This window comes from Rhineura floridana, chromosome 8, assembly GCF_030035675.1.
Source record: "Rhineura floridana isolate rRhiFlo1 chromosome 8, rRhiFlo1.hap2, whole genome shotgun sequence".
Lineage (NCBI taxonomy): Eukaryota > Metazoa > Chordata > Lepidosauria > Squamata > Rhineuridae > Rhineura > Rhineura floridana.
This window is the reverse complement of record NC_084487.1, coordinates 58,864,212-58,891,116: the sequence shown is the minus strand read 5'-3', so window position 1 is coordinate 58,891,116 and position 26,905 is coordinate 58,864,212.

Below are 26,905 nucleotides of genomic sequence, written 5' to 3'. Positions count from 1 at the left end.
AACACATAATGTTGGAAGCATTATCATTCCTTTTTCATGCTGCTTTCCAAGTGTATGTAACTGTATCAGTAATATATAAGGTAAATAAAATCTTATTTTGATCCTTAAGTTCAAAATTAATGATTACTGCATTTCTCAAATCTGTTTTGCTCCTTGTCTTTCCAGACTTTCCAGATCTACTCATTAGTTTCTAGGTATGATTTCAGTCTTATGCAAAGCTACTATTTAACCTCAATATTTAAAATTATTTTTCCACCTATGATGCATATTTTTATTTTTCCAAGGTTAAATAACTAATAGAGCAAATGATTAAACAACTAATACAACTAACTGAGATGGTATCATATTGGTGATATTGCAGTGGTTTATCTGTTGGTGTATCCAGGGCTGGCGCCAGGCATGACTGGGCCCTTGGGCACCAGCCTGCCCCAGGCGAGTGGCTCCTGCCCGTTCCACCTACCTCTCTCCTGTCCTCTGCTGCTGCGCGCACTGCATGTGCAGGGCTGCCATCAACCAAGATGGCGGTAGAGGCATTAGCCCCTTAAAAAACCCTCTGCCGCTATCTTGGTTGATGGCAGCCTTGCATATGTAGCACGTGCAGCAGCAGAAGACAGGAGAGAGGTAGATGGAGCAAACAAATGGGTGTGTGGCTTGGAAGCTCCTTCCCTGTGATCTGCAGTAGGCACCCAGCCATGGATCACAAAAGAGGAGCGCTACTTTCCCACCCTAATGAGGGGCCCTTCAGGGATCCCTCTGGGCTGCAGGGCCCCTCATCCAGGGCCCAACCTGGCCGCCCTTTGGGCCAGCCCCGGGTATATCTAACCCAAGCACTTGGGTGTGTTGGAATAGCAAGTCAAGTCACTTCCTAAGACAAACTTAGGATTCCAAGTGGGGAGAAACCCAGTCTTCATGTTAGTTAGTCATCAAATTTGGAGCAGAAAAGAAAGAACTGGTAAATCTGTGTGGTTTGGGAAGTACCACAGTCAACCCCACCAGCTGCTGATTCATAGGGTTGCCATAAGTTGTAATCGACTTGAAGGCACATAACAACAACAACAAAGAAAAGGGGGCTTTTTGCATTTTATAATATAACAAAGTGTTTTTTCCTTTTTAGATTAAGAATTTATTTTTTTTAATTAAATGGTTTTGGGGGTGCTGAGCTAATTTCAATTATTTAATTATTTAAATTTGAATTTGAAAGGGCCAGTTAAGGCTTCAATCCTGTGCACGCTTAATTGGAAGTAAGTTTATTTAACTCAGTGGAGCTCGATTCCAAGTGACTTTGCATAGGATTGCTCTGTTAGAATTGGATGAACATTCTAATTTTTTCCTGCCCCCTGGTAACTTCACAAGTCCCATTTTTGTCATTTCCTTCTTCTTTGCCTTATTGAGCCTTGAGAAGAGAAGACTGAGGGGAGATATGATTGCACTCTTCAAGTCCATGAAAGGTTGTCACACAGAGGAGGGCCAGGGAGCTCTTCTCAGTTGTCCCAAAGTGCAGGACATGAAATAATGGGCCCAAGTTACAGGAAGCCAGATTTCATCTGAACATCAGGAAAAGCTTCCTAACTGTTAGAGCAGTATGACAATGGACACAATTACCTAGGGAGGTGGTGGACTCTTCGACACTGGAGGCATTCAAGAGGCAGCTGGATAGCTGCCTGTTGTCTATACTTGAAGGTGGATTTCTGCAATGAACAGGGGGTTGGACTCGATGGCCTTATAGGCCCCTTCCAACTCTACAATTCTATGCCTTATTAACCTTCCATTTAGCTCCCCCTTACTACCATATATATAGCTATCTTTTTATATCCATCTATCTATCTACTACCCCAAGGATTCCCAAACTGTGGTCCATGGAGCACAACTGCTCTGCAAGCTTCATTCAGGTGGGTCACATGCATTAAATGTTCATATGGATTTTTAACAGCAATTTATTGCTTCCTTTATTTCTTATATTGTATTTTATTGCATTACAATTTGAATTCTATGGAGTATAATGTGTAACACAATAAAACACAATATAAGAAGTACAAGAAGACATAAAATCCAATTAAAAATCATACAGCATATAGTACATATGTAGACATTCATTAAAAGCTGAAGCACCAGCACACACACACTTTCTCCCTCTGCCTTGAACATATTTTTCCTGTCTTTCCCTCCTCCCCTACTACTCCTAGCTTTTGGCTGGAACAAAACCACAGTTCTTCCCCTTCTCCCTTTTTTTTTTGCTGCTGGGTTGAGAATAAAATCCTTGCAAACAAACAAATTGGAGGCCATGCAGCAGAGAGTCATTCAGCCCAAGTTCTCCCCTTCCCTACCTCCTTTTCCACTTCCCCTTCCTTGCTCTATGTTGTCTCCACACTCCTCAGTCCTTCCCATATGTGACTTGTTCCACAACAGATAACCCTAGGAGCCAATCAACATGAAAGGGAAGTGTGTTAGCTACTGAGAAGAGTCTTTGTGGTGGCTGACTTGCCTCCTTTCACTTTGATTGGCTCCAATCAGCAGGAAAGGATGCTGAAGACACTGGGACCCTGGTCCCAAAAAACTAAGGATCTAACACACACACGCAGGATGTAGTTTCATCTGTATGATAAAAGATCATCTTCGGATCCTCAACCCCACCATGACTATACTTAAACAGAGTTCTAAATAGAATTACTATCAAACTACTCAGCACTATTCACACTCATGAAAGCTTCCTTCCTTCCCCAAAACACTTAAGTAAATTAATAATAGAGTGTGAAGTCTTATATAGGGCAAAGAAGAGAATTACATAATATTTATGAAAAATTAGTTCCTTTAAATACTGTAAATGCTTGCAGTGCACTTTAATTTTCTTTCCACTTTAAGAAAGAATATTAATAATTGTCAGAATGTAGGTTAAATTCTTTTCATTCTCTATGTTGATTTTAGTGTGTGTGTACTACAGAGGTTCCCAAACTTTGTTTCCCAACAGATCACCTGGAAATTGCTGAGGGTCTTGGCAGACCGCTGAATGATTTTTCTGCCATTTGTAACCATTATAATGCACTGTCATACATTGTTGGGTGAAATGCAAATGAATGCCTGTGAGTGAGTAAGTGAATGTGTGTGTGTGGGGGATGCAGCCAACACCAGTTACTCTGAGTCTTAGTATGACAGCCCAAAAGGGAAACTCCGAAAACAAAGTTCCTTACCTAACAGCATTTATTTGCCATATACAAAATATGTATGTACAAAAAATAGATCTAGCTGAAAGGCAACACATGGATCATTGCAATATATCAGTAAAGGAAAGTACTCCAAACAAAGTAAGAGACTTAAAGCTGTCACTGAATTTTATTAAAGATTATGGTACAATCTTAGAAGGGGGTGTGGCTGTGCAGGGGCACGGCTGTTAGAGGGCATGATGTGACTGTTATGAAGGGACTCTGCACTTCTGAATTTGCCACTACACTGCTGCCACAGACCGAAGCTTCACATCTTGACTTTTCTCCATCAAGCCAATGATTAGTGGAAGAGGGAAAGGTGTGCCTCCACTCTTTCTCTAACCAAGTCAAGCCAGAGTACAAGTCTTGAGAAGCACAGAAATAGATGCATACATAGTAGGGCTGTGCTTCGTATTTGGATGAAGCCTGAAGCATGGACCAAACTGGGCTTCTTCAGCACTGATTTGTGATGAAACTGATTGGGCTGATTCAGTCTCTGCCTCGTATGGAGTGGAGAACACATTTCTGGATATGCTTTAATAAATAAAGCTTATTCAGAGTTTTAAAAAAGCAAGCACTCATGTGTTGACATCTCTGTTTGGCTGGCTATCTACACACACATCTACAATCTACACACACACACATAAAGCTGATACATTAACAGTGTGTGTGTGTGTGTGTGTGTGAACTCTGCATTTTTTGGACAGCTCTTTCTGTCATTAATGTCTGCCTGACTCACTTGCTCATTCCTCTTCTGGCTTGGGTTGCCATGGCACCAAGCCTCCTCCTTCCCTTACTCATTGTTTACATCCACAGCTGGAGGAGGAGCTGGAGACTCAGTGCTGGGGAACGGCTCCACCAGCCATGGTGACCTTGTGCCACTCCTCCTCCTCTTGAGTAAGCCACCTGTTCTCTTGAGCAGCCAGGGACAGCCCGGGAGTACCGGAATGAATGTGAGTGGGCCATGTGCCACTTCCTCCTTCAGACAGAGGAGTGTGGGGCCTACTCTTTTCTCTTTGCTGGAGCCAGGAAGGAGGACAGCAAAGGGGGGGGCACTGGAGTCTGGAGGCAACCGATCATTTAAGGGCTGTGGCTGTTTGGTCTCCCCCTCCCCATTGCCCAACTCCAAAGAGCAAGCAGCAAAGAGGTTCTGTGTCCCCACAAACGGAACTCCCTCCCCAGCTATTTTTTAAAAAACAAATAAACCCAGGGAACTTAAGTTGTGTGTTTGTTTTTTTCCTTTGAAAGGATGCTCTGATGTGGCCACTATGCCCATTCCCTTCCACTCTCATCAAGAATAAATCTCGGGCACTGGAAAAAAAGCATATGGTTTTATTGAAATGCATACAGAGAGGGAAAAAGCAAACTTTAAAAGTGGCTAGCATGAAATCCCCTGGAACTACCCAGCTGGAATTTGACAGGGTTAATCCCCTCCAAAGAAGATACCACATCCCCAAATTTCATGTCCCTATGTCAAAATACAAGAAAGGTATGGCCATTTTCTGGATATTTGTAATATACAGATCTGGATTCAGGTTAGGATGGGTACAAATATGGATCGGGCCATATCTTTATTTGCAAACTGAAGCCACACATTAGGTTGGGGGTTCCATGCACAGCCCTAACACCTAGTGTGATGCTGAACTTGCTGATCTCTAGACTATGGCCATAGTTGTATACACAACTGGGATGTTGATTATTTGGCCATATTCAGCCACAATAATCATATCTCAGCTTATTGAATTGAGTCTTATACCCATTCACTCAGCCCCTTCCCTCCTTCCTTTGCAGTGCAACCGATCAAACCAGCAAGCCTCTAATTAACCATAGTGCCTGTTCAAAGCTGGTAATTGTAGTTTTCGGCTTCAAGCCAGGTTATTAAACCATGGTTTAAAGCTAGTTTAGTATCCTAGCTTGTTCCAAAGTTGATAACCTAATTTCTTGGCTCTGGCACCATGGAAACAATGGCTTAATAAGCCAAGATATAATTGTCAGAACTAGTTATTTATCTCCATCCACTGCAGCCTCCTGCACATGTGTTGAAGACTCTTGTATGGAGACTTCTTTCTGCACTTGGATGGCCTCTTGCTAAACCAATGACTGGCTTATTTTTGGTAAGCAGGTCTATGAAGCTCACATAAAAATGAATGCAAATTTAGTCTATTTCATAATTAACTTCAGTGTCCTGGTTGAATGAATTACTATTTAATTTTGCTTTCCTGTTCTGTGTCTCTGTGTGTGTGTTACACAAGGATATTTGATGGGAGCATTGTCCAATTTATTTATTTTCCCATTGAAATTGCTATTGAAACCAACAACTAATTTTCCACTTGAACAGCAGCCAGTTGTGAATAGATTTCTGTCATTAACCGATGAGTTTAAATCACTCACATAAAGATAAATAGATTCTGTGGCTTGTTACCAGTCCTTGAGCCATCTGCTACTTTTTCTTTTTTGTAGTTCTGATAGAAGCTGTTGCCTCAAAGTCTTTTTATGGAGGCTAAATGAATATTTAAGGATCGGTTGTCTGATATTGACGTCATGGTTGAGTTGTGTTATATATTGGTGTGCTCCTGCCCCTGTCTCTTTCTGTAACTTCTCATTTAAAATATACCAGCTGCAGTGATATAAAATGAGACAGAAGTGTTAACAGTGTGTTATTAAATCCCAATATAGTTTGAATGACAATAGCAAAATAATATATGAAAATATGTATGCATTAAGTTTTAAAAAATTAAGATTCCTTTCACTCCATTGCTTTTGGGGAAGGGTCATGGCTCAGTGGTGGAGCATCTATTTTGCATGCAAAAGGTCCTAGGTTTAATCCCCAGCATCTGCAAATAGGGCTGGGAGACACCCTGGAGAGCTGCTGCCAGCCGGTGTAGACAATACAAAGCTAGGTGGACCAATAGATGAGCCTAGCCCACCCCTTAATGTTCCGAATGCATATTTCAGCTGATTAAAATATTAGTGAAACTGAAAACTTGGCACATCTTTAAACTACTATTTGGTCCAAGAAGATCCTACATTTGAAAGGTTCTCTACATTTGAAAAGTAACCTCTATAAAACCCCAAACTCGTTTAGCCCCATAACATATGGAAGGGAATCAAATACACAAAAAATGTCAGAAATACTTGCCTCCTCTATATTTTCCAGAGCTCAAAAAGGAGGTAAAAGGTAAGGGAATGATGTAAGAAAAAGAGTTGCTCTGTGTGTTTAGCTACTAGGATCCAATTAGTTATTGAATTGTTTAACCCAGTCATGCTATTAGGGATGGACAGATCATTCCTTCTGGTTCATGCCAGTTTTACATGTGTCCATTCATAAGTTCATTCTGCCCTGCTTCCATATAAATCAGCAATGTGTTTTTCTTGAAAAATTCTGCATGAAACTTCATATCTGCATACTTACTTTATTACACAATGCATAATTTATTATAAGTAGTGATTTTAACATATATTTCATCTCAGTGTATGGATTTCTAAATGCATTCCATTCTAAAATACACATTCATGGTGCACTTTTTTTGGAGCTGTGGTGGAAAAATTTCAGACCACTCCAAAACTGGTTAAGTGAATTAATTTTTGCTGCAGCAAGAGAAACAGACCTTACACAAAAATGGTGCAAAGGAAAAAAAATGGAGCTCTCTCTGCTCTCTCTAGAGCTGGGTGCTGATATTTATAGGGTTGAGTACACAGGTTTCACATAAGCATTAAAGATATAGCAAAGCGGGCTTATCAGTGTCAAACAATCCCAAGTCAGCAACTGCTTCCCTGCCAAACAGATGTATAATGTTCACTGTTTCAACTATCTGGTTGACCATTTCAACTTCCTTCTTTATCAAACTCCCAAACAGATGTATTCTGTCCAGAGCTTGGAAAAGTTACTTTTTTGAACTACAACTCCCATCAGCCCAATCCAGTGGCTATGCTGGCTGGGGCTGATGGGAGTTGTAGTTTAAAAAAGTAACTTTTCCAAGCTCTGATTCTGTCAGTCACTTCAACCTTTCCCTTTATCTGACAAATATATCCTTTTGACCATTTCAACTTTTTCCTCCCATCTGGCTTTATTACAATACATTCTATTTTAAGTTGCTTGCTGTCTACGTGGCCGGGCTGCTTGGGGGAGAAATGGCTTCTAGCTTGGTCTAAACTAAACTCTAAAACTAAAATGGATTCTAATATTTTTCCGCCATCAGAGCCAAGAAACGCATCACAGAATTTGAGGGGTAAAAGCAAGCTCCACAGAACAATTACATTCCAATCTTCACATTATTCCAGGAGGTGTGGGTCTCGATAGTTCACATCAGGCTTTGAATTCTTCAAACATTCCTAGTTCACATCAAGCATGCTCAAAGTGACTTTTCAAAGCAGACCATGCTCTGGAAAATGCTAGGCCAGTGAAGACTGGTGGCTCCAATGTCATTTAGGCAGTGAATCTATTCTGGGTTTTATTATGAACTTTCAAGGAACTGTTTTCAGATCACTTTAAGTTATCTCTTTATTTCACCCTTTAGCAGTAATCACCCAGTCCTGCTCTACTCATAATAGTCACTGCAAAATAAACAAATGTTTACTTCTTACTGCAGGCAAACAAACATGTTGATTGCTATCTGGGTAGAGTATGCAACTGACACTGAAAAGCAGAGCAAAGGAAAGTTCAAGGGATGGAATCCAACTCTAGCCCATAATACAAAGTTCTAATATTTAACTCTTCAAGAGTGTTATTACTACACGCTGTTTTTTCCAGGATCACTTAAGTTTCATTTCCACAATAGGGTGATTGTGTTCATGAAAAATCCACCCTCAGTCAGGGAAGGTCTTGAGTGAGCAGACTTTTGGGGGCTCTTCCAGAAGAGGCTTCTGTTGTGCACTCATCCTGCTTATTCACTGAATTTTTCAGAGGGTCCTATTCTAACATTGCTCCTGTTCTTAAACAAGCTGTCATTTCTGAGGCTGTCATTGTCTGTCATGTCACAAATTAAAAAGACATTCACCCCTAAAAAATTGGGGTTGAACAAAGCACATCTCTAAGGATGCTGGTGCACCCATTTGTCCCACCCTTCCTGCAGAGCTGATGAATCCTCTTTTTAAAATACTTACTCTCAAGCAGAAGACTTTGCGCTAACAGGATGATCTTGTTGGATACATCATTTTCAGCAGAACAACCTGATAGTCATCACTTTATGCAACTACAACAAACAACATCTTAGGATATGTAATACAATTATTAATTCCTGTACTCAGCTAAATGCTCCTTGTAATAATTACCTCTATTTAGTTTTTTGTTGCTTGGATCTCCCTTCCTTCAATAATAGTCTTGGTTGGTGGCATGCATGTGCACAGCAGGAGAGGTAGGTGGGATGTGCGGGTGGGCTTATTAGCCCCATGCCACATATATGGGGGGGGTTGAGCTACAGCACCGTGGGCCTGGGACAGGTTGGTGCCCAAGGGCCCAGTCATGCCTGGTGCCGGTTCTGCCAGCAGCTCTTGAGACTCCAGTGACAGGCTGGGATCCCAGAGTACTCCCAGTCTTATGAACCTGTTCCTTCAGTGGGAGTGCAAGCCCTCTCAGAACAAGCTGGAAATAACTAAGAATGTGCTATGGTTTCATGATACCCCAAATCAACTCTAACAGTAGAGCTGGCCCTGATTTCCCCTCAACGTACTAATCATGTTTCAATCTTCATTGTCCTTCTCCAAGGATTCCTGTCTGTTTATAATAATACCCATCTTTTTTACTTTATGCTTATGCTGCCAGTGCATGTGCTTGCAATATTTACAGGTATGCACTTTTTTAAGTGGGCAGTTATATAGAGTTAAATCTAGCAAGCAATTTGTTTTTACAAAAGTTTACAGATTAACATGGAATATATTTCCAGGAATGACTTCATCCACTGCTGAGATATAATAGTAGTCTCCAGAGAGAAAATAAATCCTGGTTTTAAGAATAGAAAGAATGATTGCATGTTGGTTTATGACAGGAAAAAAAGAGAGCATTACATCCATTAAAACTATAAGGAAGTTAAGGGAGCCAAAAATCCACCTTCCTAGAAATTTGAAAACAGCAACAGGGAATAATATGCATGAAACATTATACTTCGACAAATGCGAAGTATCTGTGAGTCACACCTAACCAACTTAATGCATTCTCAAAGACAGAAAAAGATACATTTGCTGGAGATTTAAAAGCTAGCAACAAGCCAGTCCCATGAGATATTGTATGGGCAGAGCAACTCTTATGATCAGAGCTAGTAGTAGAATCCTAGTCATGGTATAAGGAGTGAAGTGGCCCATTCACAACAGAATCCAACGCAAGTCCTGGTGATGGCACAGTATCTACTGTAAACATGGCTGTATCAGTTAAGAAACCATGAAAGCTGCCTTATACTGAGTCAAGGCTGTTAGTCCATGTAGATCACTATTGTCTATATTGATTAACACTGGCTCTCCAGAATTTCAGACCAGGGTCTCTCCCAGACCTACTTGGAGATACCAAGGATTGAACCTGGAACCTTCTGCATGCAAGGCAGATGCTCTACCACAGAACTATGGTCTTTCTCTGCCTACTGTTGCTGCTGATAAAATGGAGGAGCAGCAACAGCCTCCTTGAAGGTGCATCAAACTTCAGTTGCCCATTACCTTTCAGAAGTGAGGTCTGTTGCTGTTGCATGCCATGGTAAGCTAATATCCATAGGGGAAGCTTGGAAAAACCCCTTCCTCACCACCTAGTCTTACTATGCAGAGGACACTCCTTAAGACTTATAGGGCCCAAGATCATCTTGTTTTTCATGTCAAACAACCATCTGTTTTTTCTGTTCTAGCCAACATGGGTTCTGCTTTATTTCTCTTTTCACAAAATCTTTGCTTGAGATATATCACTGTTGCCTTTTTAAATCTGACTTTACAGTTGTTTTGACTTTTTCAGCTCATGCTGGATGTGCATTTCCATTTGGGTTTCTTTTCCATTTGTGAGATTCGGTATAAAAGAGCATGTTTCTCACATGAAACTATTTTCTTCTAGTGAGAGGCAACTCTAATTTAAATACTTTCTTATTGTGGTTTGGATACATCCCACCATATCCTATATACAGTGCTACTTAAGATAATAAAATCAAATAAATATGCAATGTCTTCTGCTATCATTCTAGTTATGGTTTTATTATGAAGCGAACATTTATGAGGTCCCCAGGGTCTTATATTAGGGTACTTTTATCCCATCCTTTCTTCAAAAAACTCAAGATATGACCCACTCCCTTTGTGAGGTAAACCAGGGTGAGAGGTAGTCAAAGGCTACCTAGTGAACTGCATGAGCAGATTATAATTTTAACCCAGGTATTTTCAGTACTATTCCAATATCCTAACCACTACATCTCAATGTCTCTACCATATTAGATGACCTGTTCCCTATTTAGATGGTACAGCTTACCCGTGTATGATGATCTGACAATATTCTAATTCCTATGCTGGACTCGAGAGTGACTTGTTCAATGAATGCCCTAAGAAAGTTCTACAATATTTACTGTGGGCTGGATCCTGCCTAACAATACAATCCTAACCATGTCTATTCAGATGTAAATACTATTGAATTCAATGAGGCTTATTCAAGGGGGTTAGGACTGTAGCCTAAGTTAATTGCACTTAGGTCCCATTGAAATATATGTGAAAAATTAGTCATGACTTAAGTTCCATTTATATCAATGGAAATTAACTTAGTCTGGATCCAACCCTATGAACTTCTGAATCAAATGTGAAGTCTCTTTCTTATATTACACTCCACAAATGTCATGTGAATTCAACCTCTTGTCAATGTGCTTGCTCAAATTCAGCGCTTGAGATGTGAGCTTACATTTATTATCCAATGGTGGCTTATCTTTATGAAGTTCCATCATTGTGTTGAAATATCATTCAGGTACAACCTCAGTTTTCTTGCAAGACCCTAACATTTCAAACAATGAATTATTGTTTTTCTTTCTTCTGATGTGTCCCATTTGTTACTAGTATTTCCCTGAGCTTGGAAAAGTTACTTTTTTGAACTACAACTCCCATCAGCCCCAGCCAGCATGGCCACTAGATTGGGCTGATGGGAGTTGTAGTTCAAAAAAGTAACTTTTCCAAGCTCTGGATTTCCTATCTGCTTTTCTAATAATTTTAGTAATGATATTTGCACAGAATCTCTCTGTAAACCATTTGGAGCACATGTCAGCACCAGTTAAACTACTGTTGTTCTTATCACTATTGCTATTAAATGGGAAACACCCCCTTCAATTTACCCATTTGTTGCAGAACTAGGTTTGAAACCAATATTGTAAAGTGAGAGCTGTGGCTAATATAAACCTGACAAAAATGAAGGCAATCTATCTTTTCACTTTCACTTTCTAAATGCTGTTGGTAGAGGCCCTTTAACCATCTTTTTGCTTTACTGGAGTTATTTCTGTAACCACTGCAGTGTCTTTACCCTTTTTTGCTCTTTCCAATGAATTAGTCAGGTTTCACCATTAAATGAGGAAGCATAATGGATGCTCATTAAAAGGAGAAGTAAAGCAATTAGTGTGCTTAAATCAAAACATCTACACAGCATTCCAGAAGCTTGATTTAGTTTGCCGAGCAGAGTTCGCATTGCTCGTCTGCAGGTTTACAACCTACAGCTACTGTGAAAAGATAATATCTCCTTATTTTTTCAGCAAATGTCAAGCCATCTCTTTTCTGTTTACAGATGAGTGGGTTTCAATCCTGAAATGTTTATTCTCAACCTCCATTACTGCTGAAAGATTTCTTTAGCTAGCCTCGTGGAAAATAAGATTGCCATTTGTATTCCAAACTAAGTTAAGGGAGAAAGCACTGGGGAAAGGAATTACTATATATATATGATTGGATTGCACCATTGGGAGCCATTCCAGCTGTCTTGTCAGTTAAAGATTGCGCACTTCACCACAGAACAGAATTAATATCCATGAAGTAAATGGTTCAAATGAATGCCTTTGACTATAAGGCCGCAATTCTAAGCAATCTGAAGAAACATACACACACACAGACCATCTGGGTGGGCCAACTGAGTGACTACATACTGCCTGCTAATAGCAAAGACTAATGTTGAGTTTCTTTGTTCCCTTCTATGCCTGAAGAGGGCTGTAATATATGCCCTCCAGATGATGTTGGCCATTAGCCATGCTGGCTGTGGCTGATTGGCACTGGAATCTAATATCTGGAGGGCACCACATGGGCTACCCCTGGCTGGGAGAAAGGGCGGGATATAAATCAAATAATAAATAAATAAATAAATTTTCTCTCTTTTAGAATTGTTTTTAATTATATTGTATCTAAGCAAGCTGCAAGCTGCATTGGGTGGTTGCAGTTCTGTTCCTGTTTGAGTAAGTTCCACTGAATACACTGGGACTTGCTTCTGAATAAATAAACCTAGGATTGCACTATAAATATCTTTACAGTTTGTGTAAATAATAAATATATTTGATAGTCATGCTTATATAAATATTTCTTCATTTATCCTATTTTTAGTTTTTGGTTAGGAATCCTGACTGGTTGTGAGATGCTTAGTTTTCTGCCTTACTCATAGGAATCTTGTTGTGGTTGGTATGGTATTACATTTAGGAAAGTGTTACTGCCTTCTGTGTTTTTTCCCCCCTATTTGCATTTCACTTATCTTTAACCTCACTCCGTTACAGCCATAGAAGCAACAGCAGCATATGCAAGATAATTAACTCCCATTAGTGATAAGAGCAAGAACTTATAATTATTATTTTAATTAAAACAAGAGGCTTATCAGTACTTTGAAGAGGACCAGATATTTATTTTCTTTCTGAGCCCAGGACTGGGTCTTTCATGATGCCCGGTGGGGGGGGGGGAGCAGGAGAGTAGTCGATAAGACAGACATCCTGGCATTGGTAATCTAATTAGCAAAGTATGTGTGGGGTTGTTGTACACTTCCAGGCCCAGTTTCATTTTGAGTATGGAGGTGGAACCTGTGTAGTTGTGGTTGATCAAAGGGAGAAGAAACCTAAGAAACATACAGATACTTTGAATGTCTGAGTGCCTGCACCAGTGGAATACTGGAGGAACTTGTAAAACTTGCTGCAACAGTATTTAGAACTGAGCATGTGGCGTGAAAGATTCCTTTTCCTAACGTTTTGGCTTCTTGTTTTTCTCCACCCACCACATCTCTGCAATATATCGTATATGTAATGGTTAACCGTACTACTGCCCAGACTTAATTTATGTTTGTTGCTATTTTGTGTTTTTATTATGTTTTTATATTGATTGTGCATTTTTATTGTTTTTATTATATTTGTAAGCTATGCTGAGCTCTGTTTTTAACAGCAAAAGGGCAGGATATAAATCCTCTTAATCAATCAATCAACATTCCATAGTGTTGGAAACTAGAGTCTAGGCATTTAAGGCTGAAAATGTTAAGTTTTTTTAAAAAAAGATTTCTCACAACTTTCCCCAGTTTTTGATGCTAATTCCTAGGCACAAAAACAAAACAACTGGACAATCCAAATAGTAATATGCAAATATTTGCATAATGTGCAAATAATATGCAAATAATATGCATAATATGTAAATTAGCCTGCCGGATTTGTGGAACTGGAATATGGCAACCCTAACCCAGAGCCGCCCCGCCCCTAGGCACCCTAGGTCTGGTACGGGAGGAGGTCATGGGGGTGACACCATGAGCTACCACACTGGGTGACACCAACCCTAGTGACGCCACTGGTCTTTGGTGAGGTACCTTGTCAAATACTTTTTGAAAGTCTAAGTACACTATGCCCACTGGATCACCTCTATCTATATGCTTGTTGACACTCTCAAAGAATTCTAATAGGTTACTCAGAGAGGACTTTCCCTTGCAGAAGCCATGCTGGCTCTGCTTCAGCAAGGCTTGTTCTTCTATGTGCTTAGTCAATCTAGCTTTAATAATATTTTCTACCAGTTTTCCAGGGACAGAAGTTAAGCTAACTGGCCTGTAATTTCCAGGATCCCCCCTGGTTCCCTTTTGGAACAATGGCGTTACATTTGCCACTTTCCAGTCCTCAGGCACGGAGGAGGACCCGAGGGACAAGTTACGTATTTTAGTTAGCAGATCAGCAATTTCACATTTGAGTTCTTTGAGAACTCTCGGGTGGATGCCATCTGGGCCTGGTGATTTGTCAGTTTTTATATTGTCCATTAAGCCTAGAACTTCCTCTCTCGTTATCACAATTTGTCTCAGTTCCTCAGAATCCCTTCCTGCAAATGTTAGTTCAGGTTCAGGGATCTGCCCTATAGCTTCCACTGTGAAGACAGATGTAAAACATTCATTTAGCTTCTCTGTAATCTCCTTATCGTTCTTTAGTACACCTTTGACTCCCTTATCATCCAAGGGTCCAATTGCCTCCCTAGATGGTCTCCTGCTTTGAATGTATTTATAGAAGTTTTTGTTGTTGGTTTTTATGTTCTTAGCAATGTGCTCCTCAAATTCTTTTTAGCATCCCTTATTGTCTTCTTGCATTTCTTTTGCCAGAGTTTGTGTTCCTTTTTATTTTCTTCATTCGGACAAGACTTCCATTTTCTGAAGGAAGACTTTTTGCCTCTAAGAGCTTCCTTGACTTTGCTCTTTAACCATGCTGGCACCTTCTTGGCCCTGGTGGTACCTTTTCTGATCTGCGGTATGCACTCCAGTTGTGCTTCTAATATAGTGTTTTTAAACAACTTCCAAGCATTTTCGAGTGACGTGACCTTCTGGACTTTGTTTTTCAGCTTTCTTTTTACCAGTCCCCTCATTTTTGTAAAGTTTCCTCTTTTGAAGTCAAATGTGACTGTGTTGGATTTTCTTGGCAAGTGGTCATTTACATGTATGTTTAATTTAATAGCACTGTGGTCACTGCTCCCAATCGGTTCGACAACACTTACATCTCGCACCAGATCCCGGTCCCCATTGAGGATTAAGTCCAGGGTTGCCGTCCCTCTGGTCGGTTCCATGACCAACTGGTCTAGGGCATAGTCATTTAGAATATCTAGACATTTTGCTTCTTTGTCGTGACTGGAACACATATGCAGCCAGTCTATGTCCAGGTAGTTGAAGTCACCCTTTACTACCACATTTCCTAGTTTGGATGCTTCCTCAATTTCATATCTCATCTCAAGGTCTCCCTGAGCATTTTGATCAGGGGGACGATAGATCGTTCCCAGTATTAAATCCCTCCTGGGGCATGGTATCACCACCCACAATGATTCTGTGGAGGAATCTGCCTCTTTTGAGGTTTCGAGCTTGCTGGATTCAAAGCCTTCTTTCACGTGTAGAGCAACACTGCCACCAATACGTCCTTCCCTGTCCTTCTGATATAGTTTATATCCAGGGATAACCATATCCCCTTCCATTGGAGAAGGCGCAAAGAGGAGATTGATAGATCAATATAATCTTAGAGCCATGGTGATAGAACCTTGGATGGTATATTGGATGAGATTATTCCATTCACCTTCAAAAGGAGGACTGGTCTTGTACCTGCCAAGAAACCCTGGTGTCCTGTCTGGCAATGGATCCCTGATGTCCCTGTTCTTTTTAGTAAGATGAGATAAGGAAGTCTCAGTCCTCAGTGAGAAGTGCTGCTGCTTTTTAGGGGAGAGATGTGTGAGCTTGACTCCTCCTACAACTCTAACCTAACGTCTACCAATTTCACCTTTGAAGGGAGTGGGGGGAAACGTTCACTTAGACACAAGACTTCCAATATGGATTCCAGCATATTAATAAATTCAAAGTGAGAAACTTTTGACACACTTTGCTTTTTAAAAAGTGGTGTAGCTCTTCACATTTGAAAGTTAGAAGCACTACATTTTTCAAGAGGAAAAACAGAAAGGCAAATGTTTGTAAAGCAACAGAACCTGTGGTCATTCATGCAGCATGCTTCAGTTTGCCATACAGATTGCTTTTTATTCTGGTTTCTGTTTGAAGAAATTAATTTTGTGATTCCTATTCATCCAGCCTCCTAATTATGCATATGAGCCTGCACTCCACACAGAATAGCCAAACTTGTACACATTTACTTTTAAGGAAATTCATGATGAAAAATGCCTGGTGTAACCAGAATATTTATGTCAAGTTGTAGAGAGCAAGTATAAAGAAGAATAATGGTTGGAGGAAAAATATTGTGGAAGAGTGTTTTTAGGAAAGTAAATTTGATCTTATACCTTCAAACACTTGTTTGCAAGTAGGGACGGGTACTTTAAATGGTTCCTTGTGGTTAGGGATGGACAAATCTGTCAATTTTGGTTTCTCTCAGTTTATCGTTTTTCCAGTTTTAACTTTAGTTCACCACAATTCTGCATTAATTTGCATTTTAAAAAGTCCTTATGAAAATGTGTCAGTCTTTGCCATGATACCACATGTCATGAATCCCTACCGTCAAGGCACAGGGACCATGTGTCAGACCCAAACCCCACCCTTAGGGAAATGGGACTGGAACCAAAAAAATACCACTTCACCCTTGCCAAGGCTGTGCAATCCAACACCAACCCTGCAAGGTAGAAGGTAGGCTGCCACCACCCCTGTTACTGGTCCACTCAGAGCCAGGGGATCTCTGAGCCCAGGAAATAGGTAAAACGAAGATCCTATGAGGCAAGAGCCACAGTTACACTCCTTGCCAGGAACCTCTGGTTTAATACCTCAAATTAGAGTTAAGCTTTTAACTTCTTTCTCCCTCTTTGGTAGTTATGTGACTGAAATGGTCAAGGTGCATAAAAGAGTAGAACAACGTCTAAAAACAGTCCAAAGGCCATCAGAGCCGGGAATCAGTCAGTGGGATAAGTATAAACAGGAATATCAGTCAACTGGAACAGATGGACAAGATAAGGCATCCTCAGCAGTCTCATGAGCATGAGTGCAAGTCAGAACCAAGTGTTTCCTAGAAAAATACTGCTTCATCATATTGACATGATAAACTTTAGGTTTCTTATGGGAGTTAGGGTCAACAAGCAGATAATTGGTGTCACTCAACTGGGCCTTGACAATAAGGGGACCTTCCCAGGCCACAGATAACTTATTGTCCACTTGGGCCTTCAATACCAGAACCTCTGACCCCTCAGCAAATTGCCTTACTTTTCCTTGGGCATCATAATGGGCCTTCTGTTGTTTTTGAGCCTCCCCCAGATTCTCATGAGCAACGGCCAAAACATATTTCAGAATGTTCTGCAAATTTTGCAGGTAAATTACCACCGGTACAGGCACAGACTCCAACCTTCCCTCCCACTCAGTCTTGAGCAACGACAAGGGCCCCACCAAATCCCTCCCAAAGACTAGTTGGTTGGGACTGTAGCCCAAGCTAGCAGAAGGTGTAGCCCTATAGGCAAACATTAAAAAAGGCAAAGCTACATCCCAGTCTTTAGGATGTTCTAACACATAAGCTCTTAACATCCTATTAATGGTGGAATTCAATTTCTCACATAAACCATTCGAGGCATGATTTCCAGCAGTCATGACATGGTGTTCCATGCCAGCAAGTTCCCAAAGTTTTTTAATTAACTTGGCGACAAAGCCAGGCCCTTGGTCAGACAAGATAGTCTTAGAGAAACCCCAATGAGAAAATAACTCCAGCAGAGTTTTGGCTATAACTGGAGCAGTGATGGAGGTTAAAGGAATAGCTTCAGCAAATCTCGTAGCAAAGTCAATTACTGTCAGAGTAAATCTTCTCCCAGTCTTAGTCGGATTGAAAGGGCCGATCACGTCCACGGCCACTTGAGCAAAGGGGTCTGCCACAATCTGGGACACTTGTAGGGGTGCTTTGGGATGATCACGCGCAAACCCTACATGTTGACAAATATGACAGGATTTCACGTATTCCTTGACAGTTTTAGCAACTGTGGGCCAATAAAAATGTTGGGTAACAGAAAACAAAGTTCGTTTAACCCTAAGTGACCTGCAGTCACAACATCATGGGCCAGCCGCAATACATCCAATCGAAATGGCTTTGGGACAACCAGCTGACTAGCCGGTTGCCAGTCCATGGAGTTCCCATGGGGAATATGTTCTCGGTAGAGCAAACCTTTGTCCCAATAAAATCTCACTTTTACAGTCTCTGATAAAGCAGGAGGGCTTCTTTCATCTTCTTCCCTGCAGCTTTGCAAACTCACATCCTCCAATAAAGCTGTCTTAAATTCCTGAGAGCTGGCCGCCAGTAGTTTACATTCCACTGCCCCCCCCCGCTCTGGGCTGTAAAGGGGAACTTTTTTCCTGTTGCTCAGGCAGGCTCTCAGCTCTCTCTTCTGAAGCTCCCACTTCTTTCCCATCTAGGGGCAATTTCTCCGCATCGTACTCCAAGGGTTTCAAAAGGGTTTGAGACCTGGTAAGAGCATTTATCTCAGCCTTACGTACAGTCTCTTGCTGACTCAGAAAAAGTAGGTCAACTCCAATTAAAGTGTCCCATAACTGGTTATCCGAATGGACTATAACTCTATGGCGCCCAGTCCAATTCTTATATGAGAGCACCACATCAGCCATGGGAACTTGAACTGTCTTTTGACCATAAGTGGTAACAGTCAATTGAAGTCCAGGAACATATTGTTCTGGCTTTATTAAATGTTCAGCCACGCTGGTTATCTCACTGCCAGTGTCTACTCTCCCCAGGACTTTAATACAATTAACATATATGGGCTCTGAGAACTGCGTTTGGGCCCATTCTTTACATTCAGGGGAAAGGAAACTGGTGGAGTTTTTCCCAGGAGAAGGGCTATTATTTGCTCCTCCCTCCATTTCCATGTCCATATTTCGAACAACACTCACCGAGATGGTTTTGACCACTGATCCCCGAGGAGTTTCAGGGCGGTCTTGTGAGCTTGGAGTGGAGAATACAAAGTCTGACTCTTCCCCATCATTTTCTTCCGCTGACGACCAAGATGAAATTTCAGGGGGTTCCTCCCCCGGTGCGTCCAAGTCTCTCACACGTATGACCGGTGCAACTTTTGGGTTCTTCCTTACAGTGGGGTTAGGTTTAGACCAAGTCTCAGCACAGAAATTAGCTTTATGTCCCTGTTTTCCGCATTTAAAGCATTTTATTGTCTCTAAGGAGTTATTTTGTAATCCAGGCACCGGCAAGATAAAGGCTGCTTTGGGGAATCTCGCCCCTCCTGATGGTTGCCATGGTTTCTGCATTCCTGAAGTCTCTCGCCCAAGTGGCTTGGCAGGAACGTTCCCAGGTTTCCAAAACGGAGCAAACTTCTCACCTCCTGCTCTGTTTTTAAACATTCTATCCGCTAAGGTGCCAGCTTCGGCAAGTGTTTGGGGTTGTTGATCTCTGACCAAAGCTGCCAGCTCTCGGGGAATATGTTTAAAAAACATTTCTTTAGCAAACAGGTCTAAAACTTGACCTCGGGTCATAGCGTCTGCAGTATTAGCCCAGCGCTCTGCATTTCTGCCCATCCTGGCTGAAAATGCTGCAAAGCTCTCCTTGGGCTTCGTCTGGTCCGCTTCCAAGCGCGGAAAGCAGTCTTCAGCAGTCATAGCAAAATGTGATCTAGCTAAGGTGTAAAAATGATCAAAGTCATCAGCAAATTCCTCAGGAATGGAATTTAAAAGTTCGCGAAGCTCACCTTCAGCATTAATTCTTAATGCGCTCATCCAATGCCTTTTTGCTATGCCTTGATCTCTGCAAGCATGGGTAAAAACTTGAAAATAGGTAAAGATGTCATCCGTCTCACGGAAGGTCGGAAAAGCCTTTTTATAGAGGTTTGGTCTCCCATCTCTCAGTTGTCTCTGCTCACGAACAAAACTCTCTCGACTCAGGCGGCTGCCAACCATGTCATGAATACACCAAATGTTCTTATTCAATAGTAAGAGCCCATTTTCTGGCCCTCATCCCTGGTAAATCACTCTCCTGTTTCTCCTAGTTTTCAGATGCTTTGTTAAAATGTTCTTTGTTTCAATGTTTTATTTATTTATTTTATAAAAATATTTATAGAGTGCCCCCTCATATAAAATATAAAGAAGGCATACAACAAAATATGCAAGTCCGATAAAACTTAATATAAATAAAAATAAAATAAAAATAAAATAAAAATAAAATAAAAATAAAATAAAAATAAAATAAAAATAAAATAAAAATAAAATAAAAATAAAATAAAAAGCTATATAAAATAATGATAAAAATGACTGCCTCATCTTGAAAAAGTTTAATCAACTGAACAGCATAAAAATATCTTTAAGAAATGTCTGAAAACTAGCAGAGAGGATGCCTGCTGAATCTCTTTCTGCTGGAAGAGTATTCCACAGCATGGGACCAGCAATACTAAATGTCCGATTTCTAGTTGAAGCCAGTCAGGCTTCTGAAACACTGGAGAAATTGCTAGTGTCATCATCCTTCAGGTTTCAGCTTCTTTCTTAGTTAAATCTCTAGGTGGGTGGGCACTAGGTATCGGGGGGAAATTATTCAGTTTGCATTTTAATGCTAACATACCTAATTCATACTTCCCAAACCCCTATGCAAACCAATATATGAACTGAACCCAGCTATTCATCCACATTTGCATTTCTATGAATATTATGATGCATATATATATGGGAAATGTGCTCACAAAGATGCTTATATAAGTGAAAATAATGTACATAAATGTATTAGATTAGGGGAAAATGCTTGCAGAAATGTGTACATTAGAGAAAACTATGTACAAAATTATGTATTTAAGCTCCACACCATACATTAAAAGTATATCTAACATATACTTAAAGCACATGACTTCCCACAAAGAATCCTGGGAACTGTGGTTTTCTCCTCATAGAACTCCAAATTCCCAGCACCCTTAACAAACTATAGTGCCCATGCCACCCCCTGGACTGGTTTTAAGTAAGAAGGCAGGCAGGTGTGGACTGGTGAAGTTGGGGGGGCAGCACCCGATTTACCCAAATGAACCAATCTCCACTGATTGGCTCAAAGTCAGGACTACTGTAACTAATGATGTGGAAATGAGAACTGTACTTATGCCTGGCAAATGAGAATGTGAGAGAAACCAAAATGGAGACTTGTCCATCCCTGGTGGGCAGATGCATCTTGTCTCTGCTGCACATGCAGGTAACTAAATGCACATGAACACTGAGGCACCACACAGTCCACAGCCTGTCATTTCATATACCACAGCTGCTGAGCTATATTTTGAAGTGTTGATAAGGGAAGCCTTATTTGAACATTGAGTTCCCCCATGCAAATAGATTGTGTGAGGGAAAGTGAGATGTGCTTGCTAGCCCCAACCCCTTCATCACAATCCAATGCCTAGCCTCACTGCAATCCACTCCTCCATGGATTGCAGGGGTAATATCTCCAGCAGAGACCCCACTATACTCATGGAGACTCTCCATGCAATTAGAACCCTACATGTGTGCAGTAGGCTCCTTGGGGTAGACCTGCCCTCTAAAGTGTAGAGACCAGAAGGCAGGGCTGGCACCAGGCATGCTGGGGCCCTTGGGCACCAGCCTGCCCTGGGCCCTGGCACACGCACACATGCACACCCTACCTACCTACCGAGAGAGTGGGGGGGCCGGACAGCAGGCGAGCGAGCAAGCGAGCAGGGGGGCTAGAGGACGGGACGAAGGGTGAATGGGAGAGAGTGACAGCAAGTGTGGGGGAGGGTGAGCGAACAAGTGAGCAAGTGGGCGGGGGAGGGCGAGTGAGCAGGGGGAGAGTGAGCAGGCGAGTGAGCAGTTAGGAGGGGGGAGGGCGAGCGAGCAGGCAGGCTGCTCCCTCCCTGTGATCCTTGGCAGGGTCCCTGTTGCGGATCGCAGAAGGGCAGTGCTACTCCCCCACCCTAATGAGGGGTCCTTCAGGGGCTCCTGTGGGCTGCGGCACCCTCGGTCAGGGCCCTACCTGGCTGCTCTTTGGCACTGGCCTTGCCAGCAGGGATGGGCAAAGGCAGGAGGATGCAGGGCTAGCAAGCATAAGCCTGCTCTCAATAACAAGATTATAATTAGAAGGATGCATACAACCCACTTTGCAATCTTTTTGCTGCCAGGCTAAAACGTTTTTGTTCACCCAGGCATTTTATAACTCAGGAAGTATTTAATTATTAATTGTTTTAGATATGTTGCTGTATAACTGATTGCCCACCACCTTGAAATTCTCAATAGAAGGGTGGTATAAAATATTTTGACCTTTAAAGTCTTATATGACTCAAGACTACTGTAGCTAAAGCAGAGCCTTTGCCCATATGCCCAGGCCTTGAGATCATAATTTGAATCTCTTTTCTCCAAGGGTTGTCTAGAGAGTGGCAACGAGAGAATGGGCCTTCTCTGTAGTAGCCCCCAATTTATGGAATGCTCTCCCCAGGGAGGCCTGCCTGACACCAACCTTGTCATTGTTTCAGTACCAGGCAAAGATGTTTTTGTTTTTCTGGGTGTTTGGGAGGCACCAGTGATATCATACTGTACTGTGAAATCTGTTCTTAATAATGTTTATGGGATTTTGTTATTGTATTTTTTATTCTGTGACTTTTTTTGGTGTTGATGTATAAATTTAATAAACTTTTCCTAAAACCTATCTCCCATTATCACTGACAGTGTCCATGTTGACTGGGGCTAATGGAAGTTGTAATCCAACAATGTTTGGAGTGTACCATGTTGGCAACCCATATGCTATCCAGAGCTTGGAAAAGTTACTTTTTTGAACTACAGCTCCCATCAGCCACAGCCAGCATGGCCACTGGATGGGGCTGATGGGAGTTGTAGTTCAAAAAAGTAACTTTTCCAAGCTCTGTATACACTTCTGCCACATTTCTCTATTACCTATTGTAAGTCTGAAGTCTTACCTAAATCATTGGCTCTATTACCTTTCCAGCTGGTGGTCAATCTCTCTGAGAAAGAATTGTAGCATCTGTATGTGAAGGAAATAAACAAAGCAGTCCTTTTGTTCAGCATTAGCTGCTGCAAGGCAAGCCTTAATTTGTCCCAGGGAAGTTAAAGCATTACTTTATCTTGTGATAAAAGCAGTTTTTAGTATTGGCTCATAAAAATAAACCAATGCAAAATCCTGGGTTAGCTTGGATGGCAGCTATTCAAGGAGAGGCTATGCAGCAAATTTCAGCCATAATAAAACCTAATTAAAATAAGTTTATATAAATATAAAATAATTTTATTTCTTCATTAAAGAACTAATATGAATTATTTATATATTATCCTGTAGCAGCCCACAGAGCTGTAAATAAATATTGTCAGAAAATCATTAGCATACGCCAATATTATGCCATTATCTCTGTCAAGGCCACTCAAAAAGACAATTTGTTGACAATAATTATATAAATGACAATGATTGGCCAATGATAGGGATGGGGTTTGTTCTTTGGTTTCTGTCTGTGTTTTGGTTTTTGCAACTGGTTTGTGGTGCTGATCTGCAACATTCCCCCCCTCATTTTTTTTGCTATTTCCAATCTGCTTGTAATAGCTAATGAAATTGCTAATGCTGCTGGCAATCTTTCTACCAATGGTCTCTTGGGTTTTCTATTTAAATTTAAATTAGGCAGCTCATTGCCTGTCAGTTCTGCTCATTTCCTCAGGTTGCTGCGGTGCTGACCAAAGACTGTCAACCCCCAACTCCCACCAAGCAGCCACAGACAGGATCACAGCCAGAGAAAGAGCAAGAGGCTCATTCCCGCTTTTGTTAAAATATCCATGTGTGTAGATAGTAGGCTTAGCTAAATAACTTCCTCTACTTATGCCCTCCCTGCAAAAAACCAACCTCACTCAGTCAAGCAGGCTGGAGGAGCTAAGAACTCTTTTGTCAAAGAAAGGCTGCTGCAATCTACCTGAGAAGGATGAAAGTTAATGGATGTTAATGTTGATTACCTCATTGAGACAGAACTTCAAAGGAATACACATTACGGTACTTCAGACCAAAGCTGTTTACGTTAATAACAATGTCAAATTAGCCACGGATTTGTTTGTTTTTTAAAAGCTGGTGTCACTGACAGTCGCAAGCATTAGCAAGGAGTCAAACCCGATCTGAAGACATATGGGATTTGTGGATTCTGACAGAATTTGGTAACAAATCTGAAAATGTGGAAATTCACCCCCATCTCTAGCCAATGATGACTAAAAAATATGTAATGGGAACATATTTTCTAAAAGGATGATGATTCTTCCTTCAGTGTACAAGATAAACAAAAGTACAAGTGAAACTTTCTGCATTTTCTATTTCTGGTGAATCACTTTCGGAACCTCCTTTCCAGAGCTTGGAAAAGTTACTTTTTTGAACTACAACTCCCATCAGCCCCAGCCAGCATGGCCACTGGATTGGACTGATGGGAGCTGTAGTTCAAATAAGTAACTTTTCCAAGCTCTGCTCCTTTCCCAGTGAAAGTCTTCATGTAGGAAACAAGGCTGGATGAAGGCAAATAGGCATTTGATTGTCTTCAACAACTAGCAAGTGCCAACTTGACCAACCGAAAAGGTTTCTGCTTCATCATTTGCAAATGGGCAGCAAGGGAAAAATTACATCTGCTGGTTGGCTCACTGTGTTCATTCAAAACCACCACTGTTAACAACTCTGATGGTCATGTGCAGCCTGTTTGACACCACCAGCTACTATGTGCTCACTAAGTGAAATGGGGAAAAGGGACTGCTGGCCGCCACCACCACCACCTGAGGATCCATGAAAACGCCAAATCTGGGCTGCAGCCTTTTTCTTTCAGAGAAGTGGGACATCCATCTGTAGTAGTCCATCCATCTACTCATAGCCCTGCGGTAGATCACATGCTTTGCATGCAGAAGGTCATAGGCTGAACCCTTGCCATCTCCATGTAAAAGGATCAGGTAGCAAGTAATAAGAGAGACTTCTTCCTGCCTGAGGTTCTAGAGAGCTGCTGCTATACAGAGTGGACAACTCTGGGTTAAGGTAGGCTCCCTGACCCAGGGACCACCTGCCATGGATCTGGTCTTGAATCGATTCAGGGGTGGAGCCAGAGCTTGGAAAAGTTACTTTTTTGAACTACAATTCCCATCAGCCCCAGCCAGCAAGCACTGGCTGGGGCTGATGGGAGTTGTAATCCAAAAAAAGTAACTTTTCCGAGCTCTGGGAGGAGCTAATACTTAATTAGGGTTTTTAAAGTCCTAATTAAATTCACAATCTGGAAGGGGCAGAAGAAGTAGGAAACATTGCATTTTCTTCTCAATATAGAGTGGGAGGGTTAAATTCTGTAGGGTGCTGCTTCACAAATGCCTTCCCTGTAGGGAAACAGAACCCTACAGAACTGGATCCTTTGTTTGCCATCTGCAAGGCGCAGGATGCCCCTTTGAAGTACTTCCATGTTCTGTGATTGGCCTGACAGAAGAGGAGAAGGCAAAGCCAATCAGCCTAGCCTGCTTTCCTTGCTGGGTCTTGGCTCGGATAGGCTGCAGGTGAGGAGGCACTGGGAGGGAGAAGCATGTAGGGAGCCATGACCAGCAAAGCCCAGACCCTGCTGTAGAGGCTGTGCCATGGCTGGTGGTAGGTGCGGGCTGTTGTTGTGGCAATGGGGCCTTGGGAATGGACCATGAGGCCTGGTGGGGAGATAATTGGGGAGGGGGAGTTGGGTCTCAGTCCTTCAGGGTGCTCTTTCCTGTGAGGAAGGCACTTATGAAGAATCGCCATGCACCCACAGGATTGAATCCTCCACTCACCAGCTGGTAAGTGGAGAATGCAATCCTGCTAGGGTCTGCTTTCTCAGCATATTCCCTGCAGGGAACGTGCTGGGGAAGTGAACCCATGCAGCCTTCCCACCTGACACTCCATCCTCTGACTGCCCCAGATTGCTCCAGGCAGTCTGATCTGACCGGGATGATCCAGGACATCACTGGTCTTGGACCATAATAAAGATTTTATGATGATCCAGGACTGTCTTGACACAACTTGGCCCAAGCCTGGATGCCCATGAATTGGCCCAATTGAGTCCTGGATTCAGGCTTCAGTCAAATCCAGTGCACAGCTCTTGCATAAGGCAGCTTCCTATCTTCCTCAATACAAAGAGCTGCCCATTGCTATTATCTCTGTGTATCTGGATTGAGCTTCACCATAATGTCTCTTATCTAGTCCATTAATGATTCAAGACAATGATTCCTATACCTCACTGGGATCTGAGGAAACGGAGAGATATTCAACTGAGAGCTGGTGTTCTGACCGCAACAAATCATCTTCCCTGCCTCCAGTCAATTTCAGGTCAATATTAAAATGCATAGATAGCATAGTGGAACCCTGTGTTGCCAAACAGGCTATGTCTCATAGTATAGAACAGAAGTACAGCAGCACCACTTTCTGAAACCTGCTCTACATGTAGGAGTGGAACCTTCATGTGCCTATTAGAGCTGTTGTGACAGTAAACAGGGAGACCAATGGCATGAGTAGCCAGAGGCAGGGACAGACAGAGCCAACTGATCTTAGTTTTGTCCCCTTCTTCCCCCTGCTGAGTTATTCACAGGGCAACACTGGGACGAGAGCTGATAGGCTGTGCCAGTGGACTGGTTGTAAGTAATACGCAGGCAGCTGGGGGCTAACTGACGGCAGACTGAGGTTGGTGAGGCAATGCCCCATTAGCCCAAATGGGCCTGCCTCCACTGAGTGGAATCACTGCAAATCAGTAATATTCACACCCCTACAGATTTTGTACTGGGTTTTATTCTCAGGCTTGATGCCCAGATGCTGGGAAGATTCCAGTCTCCTGCTCCCCCCATGCTTCCTATACTTTTGGCCCAGAAGGCTCTGTCGTCAGGC